The sequence below is a fragment of the Myotis davidii genome, unplaced genomic scaffold (assembly GCF_000327345.1).
Source record: "Myotis davidii unplaced genomic scaffold, ASM32734v1 scaffold394, whole genome shotgun sequence".
Lineage (NCBI taxonomy): Eukaryota > Metazoa > Chordata > Mammalia > Chiroptera > Vespertilionidae > Myotis > Myotis davidii.
In genome coordinates, this window is record NW_006287548.1 from 2,682,947 (window position 1) to 2,699,728 (window position 16,782).

The following is a 16,782-nucleotide window of genomic DNA, read 5'->3' on the forward strand; positions in this document are numbered from 1 at the left end:
TACCGCGGGTGGACAGCGCCGCACCATGGCGTACCGCGGGTGGACAGCGCCGCACCATGGCGTACCGCGGGTGGACAGCGCCGCACCATGGCGTACCGCGGGTGGACAGCGCCGCACCATGGCGTACCGCGGGTGGACAGCGCCGCACCATGGCGTACCGCGGGTGGACAGCGCCGCACCATGGCGTACCGCGGGTGGACAGCGCCGCACCATGGCGTACCGCGGGTGGACAGCGCCGCACCATGGCGTACCGCGGGTGGACAGCGCCGCACCATGGCGTACCGCGGGTGGACAGCGCCGCACCATGGCGTACCGCGGGTGGACAGCGCCGCACCATGGCGTACCGCGGGTGGACAGCGCCGCACCATGGCGTACCGCGGGTGGACAGCGCCGCACCATGGCGTACCGCGGGTGGACAGCGCCGCACCATGGCGTACCGCGGGTGGACAGCGCCGCACCATGGCGTACCGCGGGTGGACAGCGCCGCACCATGGCGTACCGCGGGTGGACAGCGCCGCACCATGGCGTACCGCGGGTGGACAGCGCCGCACCATGGCGTACCGCGGGTGGACAGCGCCGCACCATGGCGTACCGCGGGTGGACAGCGCCGCACCATGGCGTACCGCGGGTGGACAGCGCCGCACCATGGCGTACCGCGGGTGGACAGCGCCGCACCATGGCGTACCGCGGGTGGACAGCGCCGCACCATGGCGTACCGCGGGTGGACAGCGCCGCACCATGGCGTACCGCGGGTGGACAGCGCCGCACCATGGCGTACCGCGGGTGGACAGCGCCGCACCATGGCGTACCGCGGGTGGACAGCGCCGCACCATGGCGTACCGCGGGTGGACACAGCGCTGTACCGCGGCAGGGTGTTTTGCTTCGTTATACTGTTTAGTCAGGCTCGCTTCTTAAACGCCAGCAGTCCTACCGCGGGTGGCACAGCGCCGCACCATGGCGTACCGCGGGTGCACAATAGCGCCATACCGCAGGTGCACACAGCGCTGTACTGCACACCCACTCTGTACCGCGGACGCACCTCGGCTCTCTGCCCTGGACGCACTGGGGCGGAAGCCGCTCCGCGTAGTACGGCAGCGAACCTGGCATTCTCGGTCATTCTGCAGCTCTCTTTTGTGACGCAGGGTGTTTTGCTTCGTTATACTGTTAGTCAGCCTGCTCCCTACTCTTCTCCTAGGCTGCCCTGTGCACTTCCTCATAAATTCTATTTCCAGAAGGAACTCTGCTAAGTCATTTTCACCAGAAACGTCATACTGGACCACTGGTGGACCTCGGCTCCGTACCTGGTGGTCGCTAGAACCGTACCAACTACAGCGGGAGGACAGCAGCGCCGTTCCACGGTGGACACGGCACTGTACTTCCACACACTCACTGCGCCGCAGATACACGTCAGCTCCATACGGTGGACGCAATGGGGCACGTAAATGCGGTAGTTAGCGCCTTGGGGCGGGTGCCGCTCTGCCCGGTAACGGTTCCGCGGCCGAACCCGGCGCCTTCCAGTACCGTGGCACTTTGTGTGGAAGAGTCTTTGCTTCCTTGTACTGTTCAGTCAGGCTCGCTTCTTAAACGCCAGCGCTCCTGCACTGCAGTGTGGTACCGTGGGTGCACTCGGCACTGCAGTGTGGTACCGTGGGTGCACTCGGCACTGCAGTGTGGTACCGTGGGTGCACTCGGCACTGCAGTGTGGTACCGTGGGTGCACTCGGCACTGCAGTGTGGTACCGTGGGTGCACTCGGCACTGCAGTGTGGTACCGTGGGTGCACTCGGCACTGCAGTGTGGTACCGTGGGTGCACTCGGCACTGCAGTGTGGTACCGTGGGTGCACTCGGCACTGCAGTGTGGTACCGTGGGTGCACTCGGCACTGCAGTGTGGTACCGTGGGTGCACTCGGCACTGCAGTGTGGTACCGTGGGTGCACTCGGCACTGCAGTGTGGTACCGTGGGTGCACTCGGCACTGCAGTGTGGTACCGTGGGTGCACTCGGCACTGCAGTGTGGTACCGTGGGTGCACTCGGCACTGCAGTGTGGTACCGTGGGTGCACTCGGCACTGCAGTGTGGTACCGTGGGTGCACTCGGCACTGCAGTGTGGTACCGTGGGTGCACTCGGCACTGCAGTGTGGTACCGTGGGTGCACTCGGCACTGCAGTGTGGTACCGTGGGTGCACTCGGCACTGCAGTGTGGTACCGTGGGTGCACTCGGCACTGCAGTGTGGTACCGTGGGTGCACTCGGCACTGCAGTGTGGTACCGTGGGTGCACTCGGCACTGCAGTGTGGTACCGTGGGTGCACTCGGCACTGCAGTGTGGTACCGTGGGTGCACTGGGCACTGCACTTCATACCCACTCCCTGTACTGCAGACGCACCTCTGCACTGTAGGGGGCGGCACCGGCCCGTAACGGCGCTAGTTGGGCAGCAACTTGGGGCGGATGCACCTCGCACGGTATCGCGGGTGAACCCGGCGCTGCTGGGACTGACCGCGGCTCTCTTTGTGATGCAGCGTCTTTGCTGCTTCGTACTTTTTTAGTCAGGCTGCCCCCTAAGCTTCTCCTAGGCTCCTCTGTGCACTTCCTTGTAAAATGAACGCTTTTGGTCATTTTCAGCAGAAACGTCATACTGGACCACGGGTGGACCTTGCTTCGTGCCCGTTGTTCGCTAGAACCGTACAATCTACTGCGGGTGGCAACTGCGTCGTACCGTGTGTACCGTGCTGTACCGCGGGTGGACATAGCGCCCGTGCATTGTACTCCGCACGGGCACTGTACGTCAGACCCACTCCCAGTACCGCAGACGCACCTCTGCACTGTAGGGGGCGGCACCGGGGCCGTAACTGCGCTAGTTCGGCAGCACCTTGGAGCCGATGCACTTCGCACGGTACCGTACTCAGCGGAGTAGGAACACCCGGTGTTCGCTGGACTGTACCGCGGGTGTACTGGGCACTGTACTTCAGGCCCACTCAACGCCACCACAGATGCATGTCTGCACTGTCATGTGGACGCCCTTGGCCACATAACTGTGGTAGTTCGTCACCGCCATGGGGCGGATGCTCCTCGCATGGTACCGCGGCTGAGCCCGGTTTCTTGACCCGGCGCTGCCAGGTTGTACCGCGGCTCTCCTCTGAGGAAGTGTCTTTGCTTCCTTACACTTTTTAGTCCAGCTGCTCCCTAACCGTCTCCTAGGTTCCTCTGTGCACTTCCTTGTAAGATGCAATTTCAGCCAGAAATCTTGGGTCATTTATACAAGAACCTCCATATGGAACCAGGTGGTACCTGGTGTAACCGCACCGCGGGTGGACCATAGTGTGGTACCGCGGGTGCACTCGGCACGGTACTTCAGACCCACTCCCTGTACCGCAGATGCACCTCTGCACTGTAGGGGGCGGCACTGGGGTACATAACTGCGCTAGTTCGGCAGTGCCTTGGGGCGGATGCACCTCGCACGGTACTGCAGGTGAACCCCGCGCTGCCGGCACTGCCCGGGGCTCTCTTTTGTGACGCAGAGTGTTTTGATTCGTTATACTTTTATTTATTTTTTATTTTTAAAAATATATCTTATTGATTTTTTTACAGAAAGGAAGAGGGACAGATAAGAGAGTTAGAAACATCGATCAGCTGCCTCCTGCACACCCCCTACTGAGGATCGAGCCTGAAACCCAGGCACGTACCCTGACCGGGAATCCAACTGGGAACTTCTTGGTTCATAGGTCAATGCTCAACCACTGAGCAACACCGACCGGGCAATTTCTTATTCACAAATTGGCACTGTACGTCAGACCATACAGCGCTGTACCATAGAGGCACCTCTGCACTGTAGGGGGCGGCACTGGGGTACATAACTGCGCTAGTTCGGCAGTGCCTTGGGGCGGATGCACCTCGCACGGTACTGCAGGTGAACCCCGCGCTGCCGGCACTGCCCGGGGCTCTCTTTTGTGACGCAGAGTGTTTTGATTCGTTATACTTTTATTTATTTTTTATTTTTAAAAATATATATCTTAGATTTTTGTACAGAAAGGAAGAGGGACAGATAGTTAGAAACACCGATCAGCCGCCTCCTGCACACTCTCTACTGAGGATGTGCCCCCAACCAAGGTACATGCCCCTGGCCGGAATCGAACCCGGGACCCTTGAGTCCACAGGCCGACGCTCTATCCACTGAGCCAAACCGGTTAGGGCAGATTCGTTATAGGCAGGCTGCTCCCTAATCTTCTCCTAGGCTCCTCTGTGCACTTCCTTGTAAAATGCACGTCCAGAAAGAACACTCCTGAGTCATTTTCCCCAGAAACGTCATACTGGACCACGGGTGGACCTTGGCTCCGTACCTGGTGTTCGCTAGAACCGTACAAACCACCGCGGGTGGACAGCAGCGCCGTACCGCGGGGGACACAGCACTGTCCTTCAGACCCACTCACTGCGCCGCAGATACACGTCAGCTCCATACGGTGGACGCAGTGGGGCAGGTGACTGCGGTAGTGCGTTGGCGCCTTGGGGCAGGTTCACCTCACATGGTAACGGTACCGTGGCCGAACCCGGCACTTCCCGGTGGTATCGGGGCACTTTGTGTGGAAAACCTTTGCTTCCTTGTACTGTTCAGTCAGGCAGGTTCACCTCACACGGTAACGGTACCGCGGCCGAACCCGGCACTTCCCGGTGGTATCGCGGCACTTTGTGTGGAAAAACCTTTGCTTCCTTGTACTGTTCAGTCAGGCTCGCTTCTTAAACGCCAGCGCTCCTCTGTGCACTTCCTTGTAATATGCACGTCCAGAAAGAACTCCTGAGTCATTTTCCCCAGAAACGTCATACTGGACCACGGGTGGACCTTGCTTCGGACCCAGTGTTCTCTGGAACCGTACAACCTACCGCGGGCACAGCACTGTACTTCAGACCCACTCCCTGTACCGCAGACGCACCTCGGCACCGCAGGTGGACACACTGGGGGACATAACCGCGCTAGTTCGGCAGCGCCGTGGGGCGGATGCACCTCGCACGGTACCGCGGGTGAACCCGGCGCTGCCAGGACTGACCGGCGCTCTCTTTGTGACGCAGCGTCCTTGCTTCCTTGTACTTTTTCAGTCAGGCTGCCCCCTAAGCTTCTCCTACTCCAGTGATGGCGAACCTCTGACACGCGCGACAGAAGTGACACGCAAACTCATTTTTTTGGTTGATTTTTCTTTGTTAAATGGCATTTAAGTATATAAAATAAATATCACAAATATAAGTCTTGGTTTTACTATGGTTGCAAATATCAAAAAAATTCTATATGTGACACGGCACCAGAGTTAAGTTAGGGTTTTTCAAAATGCTGACAAGCTGAGCTCAAAAGGTTCGCCATCACCGTCCTAGGCTCCTCTGTGCACTTCCTTGTAAAATGCACGCTTTTGAGTCATTTTCAGCAGAAACGTCATACTGGACCACGGGTGGACCTTGCTTCGGACCCAGTGTTCGCTGGAACCGTACAACCTACCGCGGACACAGCACTGTACTTCAGACCCACTCACTGGACCGCAGGCGCACCTCAGCCTGTGCCGTGAACGGCCTGGGGCACGTGACTACGGTAGTTCGTCAGCGCCTTGGGGGCTGGTACGGCTCTGCATGGTACTGTGGGCGAACCCGCACTTCCTGGTGGTACCGCCACACTTTGTGTGGAAGAGTCTTTGCTTCGTTATACTGTTTAGTCAGGCTCGCTTCTTAAACGCCAGCGCTCCTCTGTGCACTTTCCTGTAAAATGCAGTTTTAGCCAGAACCCTAAGTCATTTTCACTGGAACCTCCAAACTGAACCACGGTGGGCCTGGGCACAGTGCCTGGTGTTCGCTAGAACCATACAACCTGCAGCGGGTGGACAACAGCGCGGTACCTCCGGTGCACTCGGCACTGTACTCAGGCCACACCACACTGCACCGCAGACGCATCCCGGTCTATGTGGTGGATGCACGGGGGCACGTAACTGCGGTAGATGGTCAGCGCCTTGGGGTGGATGCACCTCGCACGGTACAGCAATCGAACCCGATGCTTCGAACTTGGTGCTTCGAACCTGGTGCCCCCCGGGTCTTCCCGCGGCTCTCTTTTGTGTGTGAAGTGTTTGCTTGTTATATATTTTTTTTCTGAGAACAGAATCGGTCCACATTTTAAGACTAACTTTAATCTCAAAAATCCCATATCCATTCACCCATATCTTTTTTGCTGATTTCACTTAAACTTAAAAATATATGGTTTGTCAAACAAAGACTGGAAATAAATATTTACCATGCCTGTTACATGTAACACACAGAAACAGCTTTTAACAGGAATTCATTGACTTTGCCATGACATTTTTTAAAAATTACAAATACAGGTATCAAAACAATCATGAACATATATATTTTTAAAATATATTTTTATTTATTTCAGAGAGGAAGAGCGAGAGAGAGAAATAGAAACATCAATGATGAGAGGGAATCATTGATTGGCTGTCTCCTGCACACCCACTACTGGGAATCAAGCCTGCAACCTAGGCATATGCACTTAGCCAGAATTAAACCCAGGACCCTTCCGTCCTCAGGCCGATGCTCTCTCCACTGAACCAAACTGGCGAGGGCCTGAACATATTTTTGATACTATTGGTAGTCAGCACCCACACCGCTTCAAACATTAAAACAATTTGAGACAATATTCATTGTACCCGCTACTTCAGACAATGTAAATTGAAGCTTCTTTGGTAAGCAAGATGGATAAAGCATTCCATTTCTCTTTTTCCTTCTTGAGACTTTTCTTTTTAGTAAAAATCACCATACTTTCATCTTGTAAATCTGAATTCTGTTTTGAACACTCCAGCTTTATGTGTAAATGACCGTGCCTTAAAACAAATTGTGCTACATTTTTCTCTCCTGTTACCTGAGAACATACTGTGAATACAAATATTAAACATATTCTTACACACGTCTGGGTTTTGTTTACCAGCTGGCATTCTTTCACTTAATGGGTGGCTATTTTGCATTGTGATGTTTAATCAAGACATTAACATGAGCAGGAGGCTGTTAGTTTAAGACAAGTTTGAGATCCACTAAAATTAATTGTTGTATGCTTGTCCTCCTGGCGGCTGTGAAAGCAACCCATTACCTTTGGGCATCATTAGATGCCTCAGTTCCTGAAGTCCAACTTCGAATGCTCTATGAATTTTGCCGTTTTGCCAATACTGGTGTGCTCTGTGCCTCTACCATTCCACTGGAATTATTTATTCCATGCATGTTAATTTTGGTTACAAATCTAACCGACGGAGGAGCTTCTGGGTATTTAGGTCCACATTCTACTTTCAGGCTATCTAGGCCGTTTTCATAATTTGTGCTTGGTGGTCCAATCATCATACCTCTGCACCTTGGAAGTGTCATATCTTCATTGTCGTCAAGGCCCTAGCTAACTAATCGCCCACTCCTGTTTGTCCTTCCTCAAGCTCTTCCAACAAGCAAACATGAGGAGGAACTTTAACCCCCATGGGGCCCAGCATCTTCCTCTGCACTTCTGCTTTGTTATACTCTTCAGTCCGGCTCGCTCCCTAACCTTCTCTGAGGCTCCTCTGTGCACTGCCTTGTAAAATGCAGTCTTAGCCAGAGTTCTGGCTAAGTCATTTTCACCAGAACCTCCATATGGAACTATAGCTGGACCTTGGCACAGTGCCTGGTGTTCGCTAGAACCGTACACCTGTCCCTGGCGGGTGGGTGGGTGGGAGAGACACAGCATGTACTTCAGCCTCACTCACTGCATCGCGGATGCACGTCAGCTCTACAAGGTGGACACATTTGTGCATGTAACTGCGGAAGTTCACAGGGGCTGGTGCACTAGTGGGCAACCCCGTGCTTCGAACCCAGTGCTTCCAGGTCCTACTGGTGGCACTCTCTTTTGAGGAAGATTCGTTGCTTCATTATACTTAAAAAATATATATATTTTTAAAAATTGATTTCAGCCCTGGCCGGTTTGGCTCGGTGGATAGAGCGTCGGCCTGCGGACTCAGGGGTCCCGGGTTCGGTTCTGGTCGAGGGCATGTGCCTTGGCTGCGGGCACATCCCCAGTGGGGAGTGTGCAGGAGGCAGCTGATTGATGTTTCTCTCTCATCGATGTTTTCAGCACTCTGTCCCTCTCCCTTCCTCTCTGTAAAAAATCAATAAAATATATTAAAACAAAACAAAACAAAAAATAAATAAATAAAAAATTGATTTCAGAGGGGAAGAGAGAGTGAGAGAGATAGAAACATCAACGAAACAACCTACCGAGGGTGTACTACAGGACCGTACCCCCCTATACACGGCATGGGCGCTATACTTCTCACCATGCTGCACTGTACCGCACACACACAGAGGCACTGTAGGTGGTAGCTCGTCAGCGCCTTGGGGCCGATTCGCCTCCCACGGTGAACCTGGTGCCTCAAACCCGGCGCTTGGAACCTAGTGCTTCTGGGTTTTACTGCAGGACTCTGTGAAGAGTGTTTGCTTCATTTAACTTTTTTTAGGTAGGCTCGATCCCTGACATGCTCCTATGCCAGTGATGGAGAACCTCTGACACCTCTGACACGCGACCTCATTTTTCTTGGTTGATTTTTCTTTGTTAAATGGCATTTAAATATATAAAATAAATATCAAAAATATAAATCTTTGTTTTACTATGGTTGCAAATATAAAAAATATTTCTATATGTGACAGGGCACCAGAGTTAAGTTAGGGTTTTTCAAAATGCTGACACGCCGAGCTCAAAAGGTTCTCCATCACTGTCCTATGCTAAGCATGTCAAACTCATGTCAAACTCTCATTCAGCCCACAATGAATATTTTTGTGGCCCAGACAATATAACAGTATGTAAGAAACCTTTTAATAAAAATTTCGTAACTTACTTTTTACAACATCCTGTTATGCATAATTATTAGTAATGAACTACAACATTCACTAATGACTGATTACTATAATCGTTTTGCATACATTCCCCTTATGTGCCTTATGCACAGGCGCACCATTTCTCTCCACCAATACTAGCAGCGAATATGTTAGCAGCTGATAGCCACGTCATTAGTCTTGGACTGACTTCTTTGGTGTGCGCAACAGGAAATATTTCGTGTCCAGAGAACAAAAAAATATAGGTTTATTTGCGTTATGCTTATTAATTTGTGCAGTTATTCAGTGTCTGGTAAGTTAATGTTCAAGAAAAAATAATGTTTATTAAAATGCTCTATTATTTTATGTTAGCGATGACTCATTTATTTCAGTCCTTTGTATTCAGCATATGTTTATCGAGATAAACCTACATTTCTATGAAAATTGAAGCGTTTGTTTTTCCACGGCCCGCATAAACTTAAACCTTGTTTATTTGGCCCGTGTTAGCCTCTGCGTCTGACATGCTTGTCCTACGTGCATCTGTGCACTTCCTTGTAAAAATGCAGTTTTAGCAAGAACTCTAAATCGTTTATATCAGAACCTCCACACTAAACCACAGGCGGACCTGGGCTCCGTAGCTGGTGCTTGGGGGTGTACAGCAGGGGTACCTCTGATGTGCGTGGCGGCATTGTATTTCAGACCCACACAACACTGTGCCGCAGACACACGTCAGCTCTGCCTGGTGGATGCACTTAGCCTGGAACTGCGGTATTTGGTGAGAGTCTCAGGCGGAAGCGCCCTCGCCCTTCCCCGTGTTGCCGAGCACTCTTTGGTGAGGAAGACTCTTTGCTTTCTTACACGTTTTTTGGTCAGGCTGGCTCCCTGGCCTCCTGGGCTTCTCTGTGCACTGCCCGGTGAAACCCAGTTTTAGCAAGAACTCGCCTGTCACTCTCACCAGAACCTCCCTGCCCGCCTCCCTGTCTGACCGCTCTGCGTATCTATCTGATCAGGATCCTGATCCTTCATGGTTTCCCAGGTGATATTTGATTGCCCTGTCCCATCCTCAGCAAGGACTGTGTTAGGTTTGTTTAAGCAGCGCTTCCCTTTTCCAGGCTGATGTCATTTTCCATCCATGGCCCCCGTTCTCCTCCTTGGCTGTGTATTCTCACCCCCTCATGCTGTGTTTGGGATGAGCCCAGTGTCTCCTCCGCTGTGAAATCACAAGGGCAGGGGCCCCAATACCTGTGCTAGGGCGGCCTTACCACCTTCAGTACGTGCCATTGGGTATTTTCCTCTAACAGTGGCACTACGGGGCAGCACAGCTCTGCACCTTAGCTGGCACGAACCCCACCTTCCCGTGCAACTCCATCCATAGCTTCCTCATGGCAGCGTCCTGTGGCTGCCCCTAGTGATGCCGTCGGTGCTGCCGCAGTGTTTACCTTGGTCTTGTACCACAGATGTGCCCTGGCCCTGTACCTATCAGGCTTTCCAGGGTGCTTTCTGTGAATTCTTCACTTCAACGTACTCGGTTTAGGCTCCCAAAGCATCTTCTCCTAGGCTCCTCTGACATCTTCCTTGTAAAGTGCCGTTTTAAAAAGAGCTCGGCTGAGCCGGTTTCATCTCTCTCTCTCTCTCTCTCTCTCTCTCTCTCTCTCTCACACACACACACACACACACACACACCATCCCTTTCTGCATCACTTGGCACACTCCTCCCAGCACTCTTCCAGGCAGCTCTAGGACAACATTACTTTTGGAGCGCCCCCAGTTAAGGCTAAAAACACAGGGGAATGTGGCAGCCATCATGCAACATGTATGCGCATAACCAGAGGTGCCCCTAGGCGGTGGCAGCTGTTGTTGGGTCCAGCTGGTGCATCACCCCCACGGCTGGCAGTGTCCTGCTTGCTGTGCCAAATGCTCTGAGAGGTGCTCCGGACTTCCGCGCAGAAATAGAAAGACACAAAAGTAATTGCCACGAAGGAAGATGGTTTTTACTATAACGAAATCATTCAGAACAGAGAGCCCAGCAGGCTATGTGGGGCCACCACAAAAGTGTCCTGCAAGATTAGCTGAGACAGAGAGAGTGGGGTTTGTTTAAACAGGAAGGAGTGAAGCAAATAAACATGTGTATGAGCTTTGCCTGGAGAGTTTGAATAGTTTTGGTGAGCTCTGGGGTATAACATTGGTCAGCAGCTGTGTAAAACCCTATCATGGAGAGAGTAAGGATCTTGGAGGCAATCTTGAATCTTAGGACCCATCTATGGCACCTAATTGCTGCAGTAGATCAAAGTCCATGACGCAAACCCTTCCAGGTCCCCATTCCCCTCATTCTCTGTCCATTATTTCTTTCCAATACAGCATTTTGTTGTGTAAAAGACAGATAATACTAAATCTACCACCTTAGCCATTTTTAAGTGCATAGCTTATGAGTGTTAACCAGACTCGTTCTCACTAGATCTCTAAAACTTTTGGATCCTGCAATCCAGAGACTGTGTAGCCAATTTATGCTAATAACACTTCTCTACTTCCCCAACATTTGGTAATCTTCATTCTACATTTCTTTCCATGATTTTGACTACTTTAGGTACTCCATGCAGTGATTTTCTTTCTTACGACTTTGCATATTTCTTTTAGCATAGGTCCTTGATGCTCATTCATGCAGTAGCCATGACAGGATTTTTCTTAGGGCTGCATAATGTTCCTTCATATGTAAATACCCTATTTTCTCTCTCTATTTCTCTCTCAGCTGTTGTAATGAACATGGGGTCCAAACATTCCTTTGAGATAAACTTTGAATGGTTTTGGATAAATACCCGAAGTGGGGTTGGTAGAGAATATATAACCTCTCTTTTTGATATTTTTGAAGAACCTCTATACAGTTTTTTAATAACGGCTGCGCTGTCTTAACCTTCTCACCAACAGTGCACTTGGGGTTCAACTTCTCCATTTCCCTTGCAACACTGTTGTTTTCTGCTCTTTTGATGGCTGGCATCCTGATGCATGTGAGGTGATATTTCATTGTGGTTTTGACATATATATTTCCCTGATGATTTGTGATGATGAGCATCTCTTCATATGCTTGCTGGCTGTTTGTATATTGTCCTTGGAGAAATGTCTACTCAATCGCTGTTCCCCCTTTCAACTGGGTTGTTTTGTTGTTCATTTGTATAAGCCTCTTAAATGTGCTGGGTAGGAAATCTCTTATAATTTACAATTATTTTCATCCATCCCACAGGTTGCCTTTTACTCTGTAGTTTTCTTGGACTCGGGGAAGTTTTAAAGTTTGAAGTCATCCCACTTTTCTATTTTTCAAACAATCTTAAGAGCGATGTGTTTGTGAATTCCTTGTGTAATGAACACAATTGCGTTCACACTGATTACTGCAATAGTTTTCTATGGCGAGGGAACAAATTACCACAAACTTAGGGGCTTAAATGAAAACCATTTATTAGTTCTTAGTTCTGCAGTCAGAACTGCTCCTGCTGCATTTGGAGCTGAGCCCAGTCTCTCCCCAACTCTAAAATCCTAATAGCAGAGGTTCCTACACCTGGTGCGATGGCCCTGAATAAACCCCATCTTACCATTTTAACAAGTACCATTGAATAGCTTTTTCTCTTTACAGTGGCAGTGTACAGACACTTCCTGCCTCTTTGTGGGCAGCGCCTTACCTCTGCATTGCAGGGGGCACCAGGAGCGCCATCAAATGCAGCCCCATAGGGTACCCAGCACTCACGGGACAAGGATTCTTTGCGTCACTGTCCTGTAGTCAAGGTTCAGGACCTTCTTCTGGGCACATTTGTGTACTTCCTTGTTAAACCCAGTTTTAGCACCAGCGCTGCTAAATCCATTTTCACCAGATTCCCTCGAACTGCACCGTGGGCTGCCTTGGCAAGAATGGTGTTGGCTTGGTAAGTTGGAGCCCACCTTCTCCCTAATGCTTCCTCTTGGTCACTTTTTCATGCCCACCCTGCTCCTTGGCTATACATTCCCACTTGACCCTATTGTGTTAGCAATTAGGCGCAGTATCTCTCCCACTAGGAAGGATTCCTTGGAGTTGTGCCTGTACCTATTGCTGTGGTCCTGAATAATACTGTCCGGCCATCTTAAGCGTTATGTCACTCTGCCACACCTCGCAGAGCAGCGCGCTAGTGCACAGTCGTGGGTCCTGAACCCTATATGCCGGGTCACACAGCCCCCACCGTGCAAGTGCAAGTTGCAGTTTGGGCTCCTCCTAGCACCCTGCGGGGCTCACCCTGCGGGGCTCATCGCTCTTCAGGCTCTTCAGCGCTGTCCTCTTCCACGCATCAGGAGGAGGACTCAGGTGTAGGAGCTCCCTCCTTTAGCCTGGGAAGTCATGGCAACATCGGACCAAAAAACCACACACACACAAAACAAACCAAAAACCAAAGCCCCAAAACCAAAAAGCAAAAAACAATGCAATACTCATCAGGAAGTTATTGTACCGCAGTCAGCAGTGCTGCTTAGGTGTGTGGTCTCTGGTGGGTCCCCCTGGAGAGCCCAAGAGGTCTCAGGCCCTATCTTCGCCATCTGGGTGGTCTGCTGCGCTCCACTTCGCCAGTGGTTGTGTACACATGCCCTGGACTTGGTTTAAGCAGAAAGAGTAAGCTATACAGACACAAATATGATTGCTATGAAGGAAGAAGTTTGTATGATACTGTGTCTTGGAAACAGGAGGCCAGGCCGGACACACAGGGTCCCCCGGGGAAGTGGCCTGCAACATCAACAGGCAGAGGGGAGAGGGGAACTGGGAGCAGGAGCCTGGTGGAGTTTTTCTCCGGAAGGAATGTGCAAAGCAAAGAAGAGGTACAGACTCGTGACTTATCCATGTCTTCCTAGGCTATCCAGTTTGTTGGCCTAGAATTGTGTCAGTGGTCTCTAGTGGTTCTTTGCATTTCTCTTGTAAATTGTAATGTGTCCTTTTTCATTTCTGAGTTTATTATTTGAGTCTTCCCTCTTTTTGTCTTGGTTGTCTAACTAAAGGGTTTCAATTTTGTTCATCTTTTCACAAAGGCAACTCTTACTTCGTTGATATTTTTTCTATTGTCTTTCCAGTCTTTATTTCATTGACTTCTGCTCTAATCTGTGTTATTTCTTCCTGCTGCTACTTTTGGCTTAGTGTGTTGTTCTCTACATTTTTTCCTTGAGGTTAAAGTTAGGCTGAGTTGTTTTTTTTTTTTTTTTTTACTTTTACTATACTGTTTTTCCGTTATAAACATCCCTTCTAGAACGGCTTTTCCTGCATCGTGCAAACTTTGACTTTTTTTCCCCATTTTTGTTTGTAGCAGGATACCTTGTGATTTCTTTTATGAGTTCCTCTTTGACTCATTAGCTCTTTCAAAGTTGTGGTTTAATTTCCACATATGATTAATTTTTCAAGTTTTGTTTCACTAGTAATTTCTGTCTTCCTACCATTGTGGTCCGAAGAGATAGTTGTATGAATCAAGCCTTGATACGCAGTCTACTTTCCAGTCACTCCATGGTCCTCCTGCTGCAGTGGCATCATGCTTGGCATTGCAAGTGGCCCTCCACAGCTCAGGGAGCACTCAGATCCTGAACTCTCCAATTGTAGGTGGGAAATCATGGCCATACCCGAGAAAACAACAACAATACAGCCAGAAAGCAGCCAGGGTGACCCCAACCAGCAGTGGCCCCTCTGTCGGTGAGCCCAACCATCTAAGTACATACAAATCCTGTCCTCTGGTGCAAAGCTATTCTGCTCGCTGCTCCAATTGCTCTAAAAAACGTACCCTAGACTTGTTTTTCGCAGATAAAGTAAGACACACAGACACAAAAATGATTGCCAGGGGGAAAATATTTTTGTTATATTCATGATCTCCTGGAAACAGCAGGTCAGTCCGGGAAGGGCTCCTAGAGAAGCGGGAAGGAATGGGCTAAGCAGGGTGAGCAAAGGGTACGTACGTGCACATGATAACTGGACAGTTTGAATAGTTTCTGCAGACTGCGCTGGAGATTGGATCTCTAGTTGTCTGGTATCTGGCCCTGTAATGAAGGGCTAGGGCCAGAGGTCTGATAAACGGAGCTGAGAGGGCAGTTTGGACTCAGGGACTGGTTCACTTGCACATCAAAGCTTTGCTGGAAGGCACATTGTCTCCTTATGTCTCAGAATTAGTTAACCCTGGGAAGAGGGGGACCCCTGAGTCCTTGGGCTTCAAATTTCAGAGCATCAGGAATACATAAAATAAGAAAATATAGGTGATACAATTGACCTTGTGATGCTGAGGCATCTTGTAGAGGATTTGGTGGTAAGGATGGGAGATACTTCAGCCATGAAATAATTCTATACTTTTGCAAGTCAACCAGTGAAGACATCTGGAAGTTTAAATAGGGGGCAAAGCTCAAGAATATATATAGTTCTCATATTAATGACTTCACTGTATGGAAAGGCAATAATAATACTTTTTTTTTTAAAAAAAGTTAAAACTCCAGAGGACATAAGCTTTGAAATGACTTTTGAATTAAAGGAAGGAACAAGGGTGAGGTAAGTAACATTGTCAGTCCTAATTATCACCAGAAGTTAAAAATACTATCTTTAAGAGCTACAGGTTGTGGTTTTGCTAGCAAGAAAAAAAGAAAGGAAAAAAAATAAAAATGGGTAGGTAGAAACAAGAGGGGAGGGAAAGGAAAAAGAGAAAGGAGTAGGATATGGTAGGAGCTGGTAAAGAATTGTGTATTGGAAACCAACTATGTCAAACCATGTCCCAGCTATGCCACTGTATGGAGTTGTATTACAGGTTTATCTACAGAATGTAAAAGTGGAAAGGAATTGGTTTTGACTACATGGAAGGAAGAATAGGATGGGAAAACCATAACGGATAAGTTAAATCTCATTCATGTGCATATTTTATTTATTTAATCCTCACCCAAAGATATGCTCTTCTATTGATTTTCAGAGAGGCGAGAAAGGGAGGATGGGAGGGAGAAGAGAAAGAGAGAGAGAGAGAGAGAGAGAGAAGAGAGAAACTGTCTATAGGCTGCCTCTTGCACACGCCCTGACTGGAGAGTGAACCTGCAACCAAGGCACATGCCCCAACTAGGAATTAAATCTGCAACCACCTGGTGCACAAGATGATACTCCACCTCACAGAGCCCCCAAGCCAGGGCTCATTGTGCATAATTTTAAATTGACGTGTGGGAAATACTGTTAGAATTGTAGTCACCTGCTCCATTGCCATGCCTTTGCCCACATTTACTCCTGACAAATAGAAGCAACCATGAAAAACATTGTTTTGAGCTCTGGTGGGTCATCTCTAGGTTTAGTTAAAAATAGGCTTATAGTGCTAGTTAGTGATTCTCTGGTTTCACACATTACACATTACATTCTTATCTGATGGATGAGGATTTAACCCATTCACACAATCTCCTCCTGCACTCTAGCCCGTCCCCACATTTACACTGCCGCCGTCCTCCATTTGTCCACCATATAAGTCTGTAGTTTTTAAGCTATGTTTTTCTTCTTGTTCCAATGATCAGTAAGATGAAGACATTACATTATCATCCTTCCCTCTCCTTTTGGATACAATTTTTGTCAAGGATGGAGGTCATCTTACAGGGAGGAATCAAGAACAAGACATAATGGATGGAGCTATTTTGTGACCCTCCTAGTTAATTTTAAAGTCATGATTTGGATGTGGAATATGAGTGAATCCCTTTCCTTTAAAAATGACATTATACTCTTTAAAGAGTTGAAATGCCACGCTAGTGGGTGAAAGCTTCATAGTGATTTCACCTGACTATGAATAGGTAGATGTGTACAGTAATATAATTTTTGAGGTAAATAATCCAATCTCTTACCGGTTGGAATCTAATTTTTTTTTTTATGATTCGGGATTAGGATCTAGCCCTAGCCAGATAGCTCACTTGCCCCCAGTCAGGGCATATACAAGAATCAACCAA

The 16,782-nt window shown here is 49.4% G+C and overlaps 1 pseudogene; it reads right to left on the minus strand.

Moving 5' to 3' along the window:
* Positions 1-7,058: 7,058 nt before the first annotated feature.
* Positions 7,059-7,481, minus strand: LOC102763585 (annotated as a pseudogene).
* Between the last annotated feature and the right edge of the window lie 9,301 nt (positions 7,482-16,782).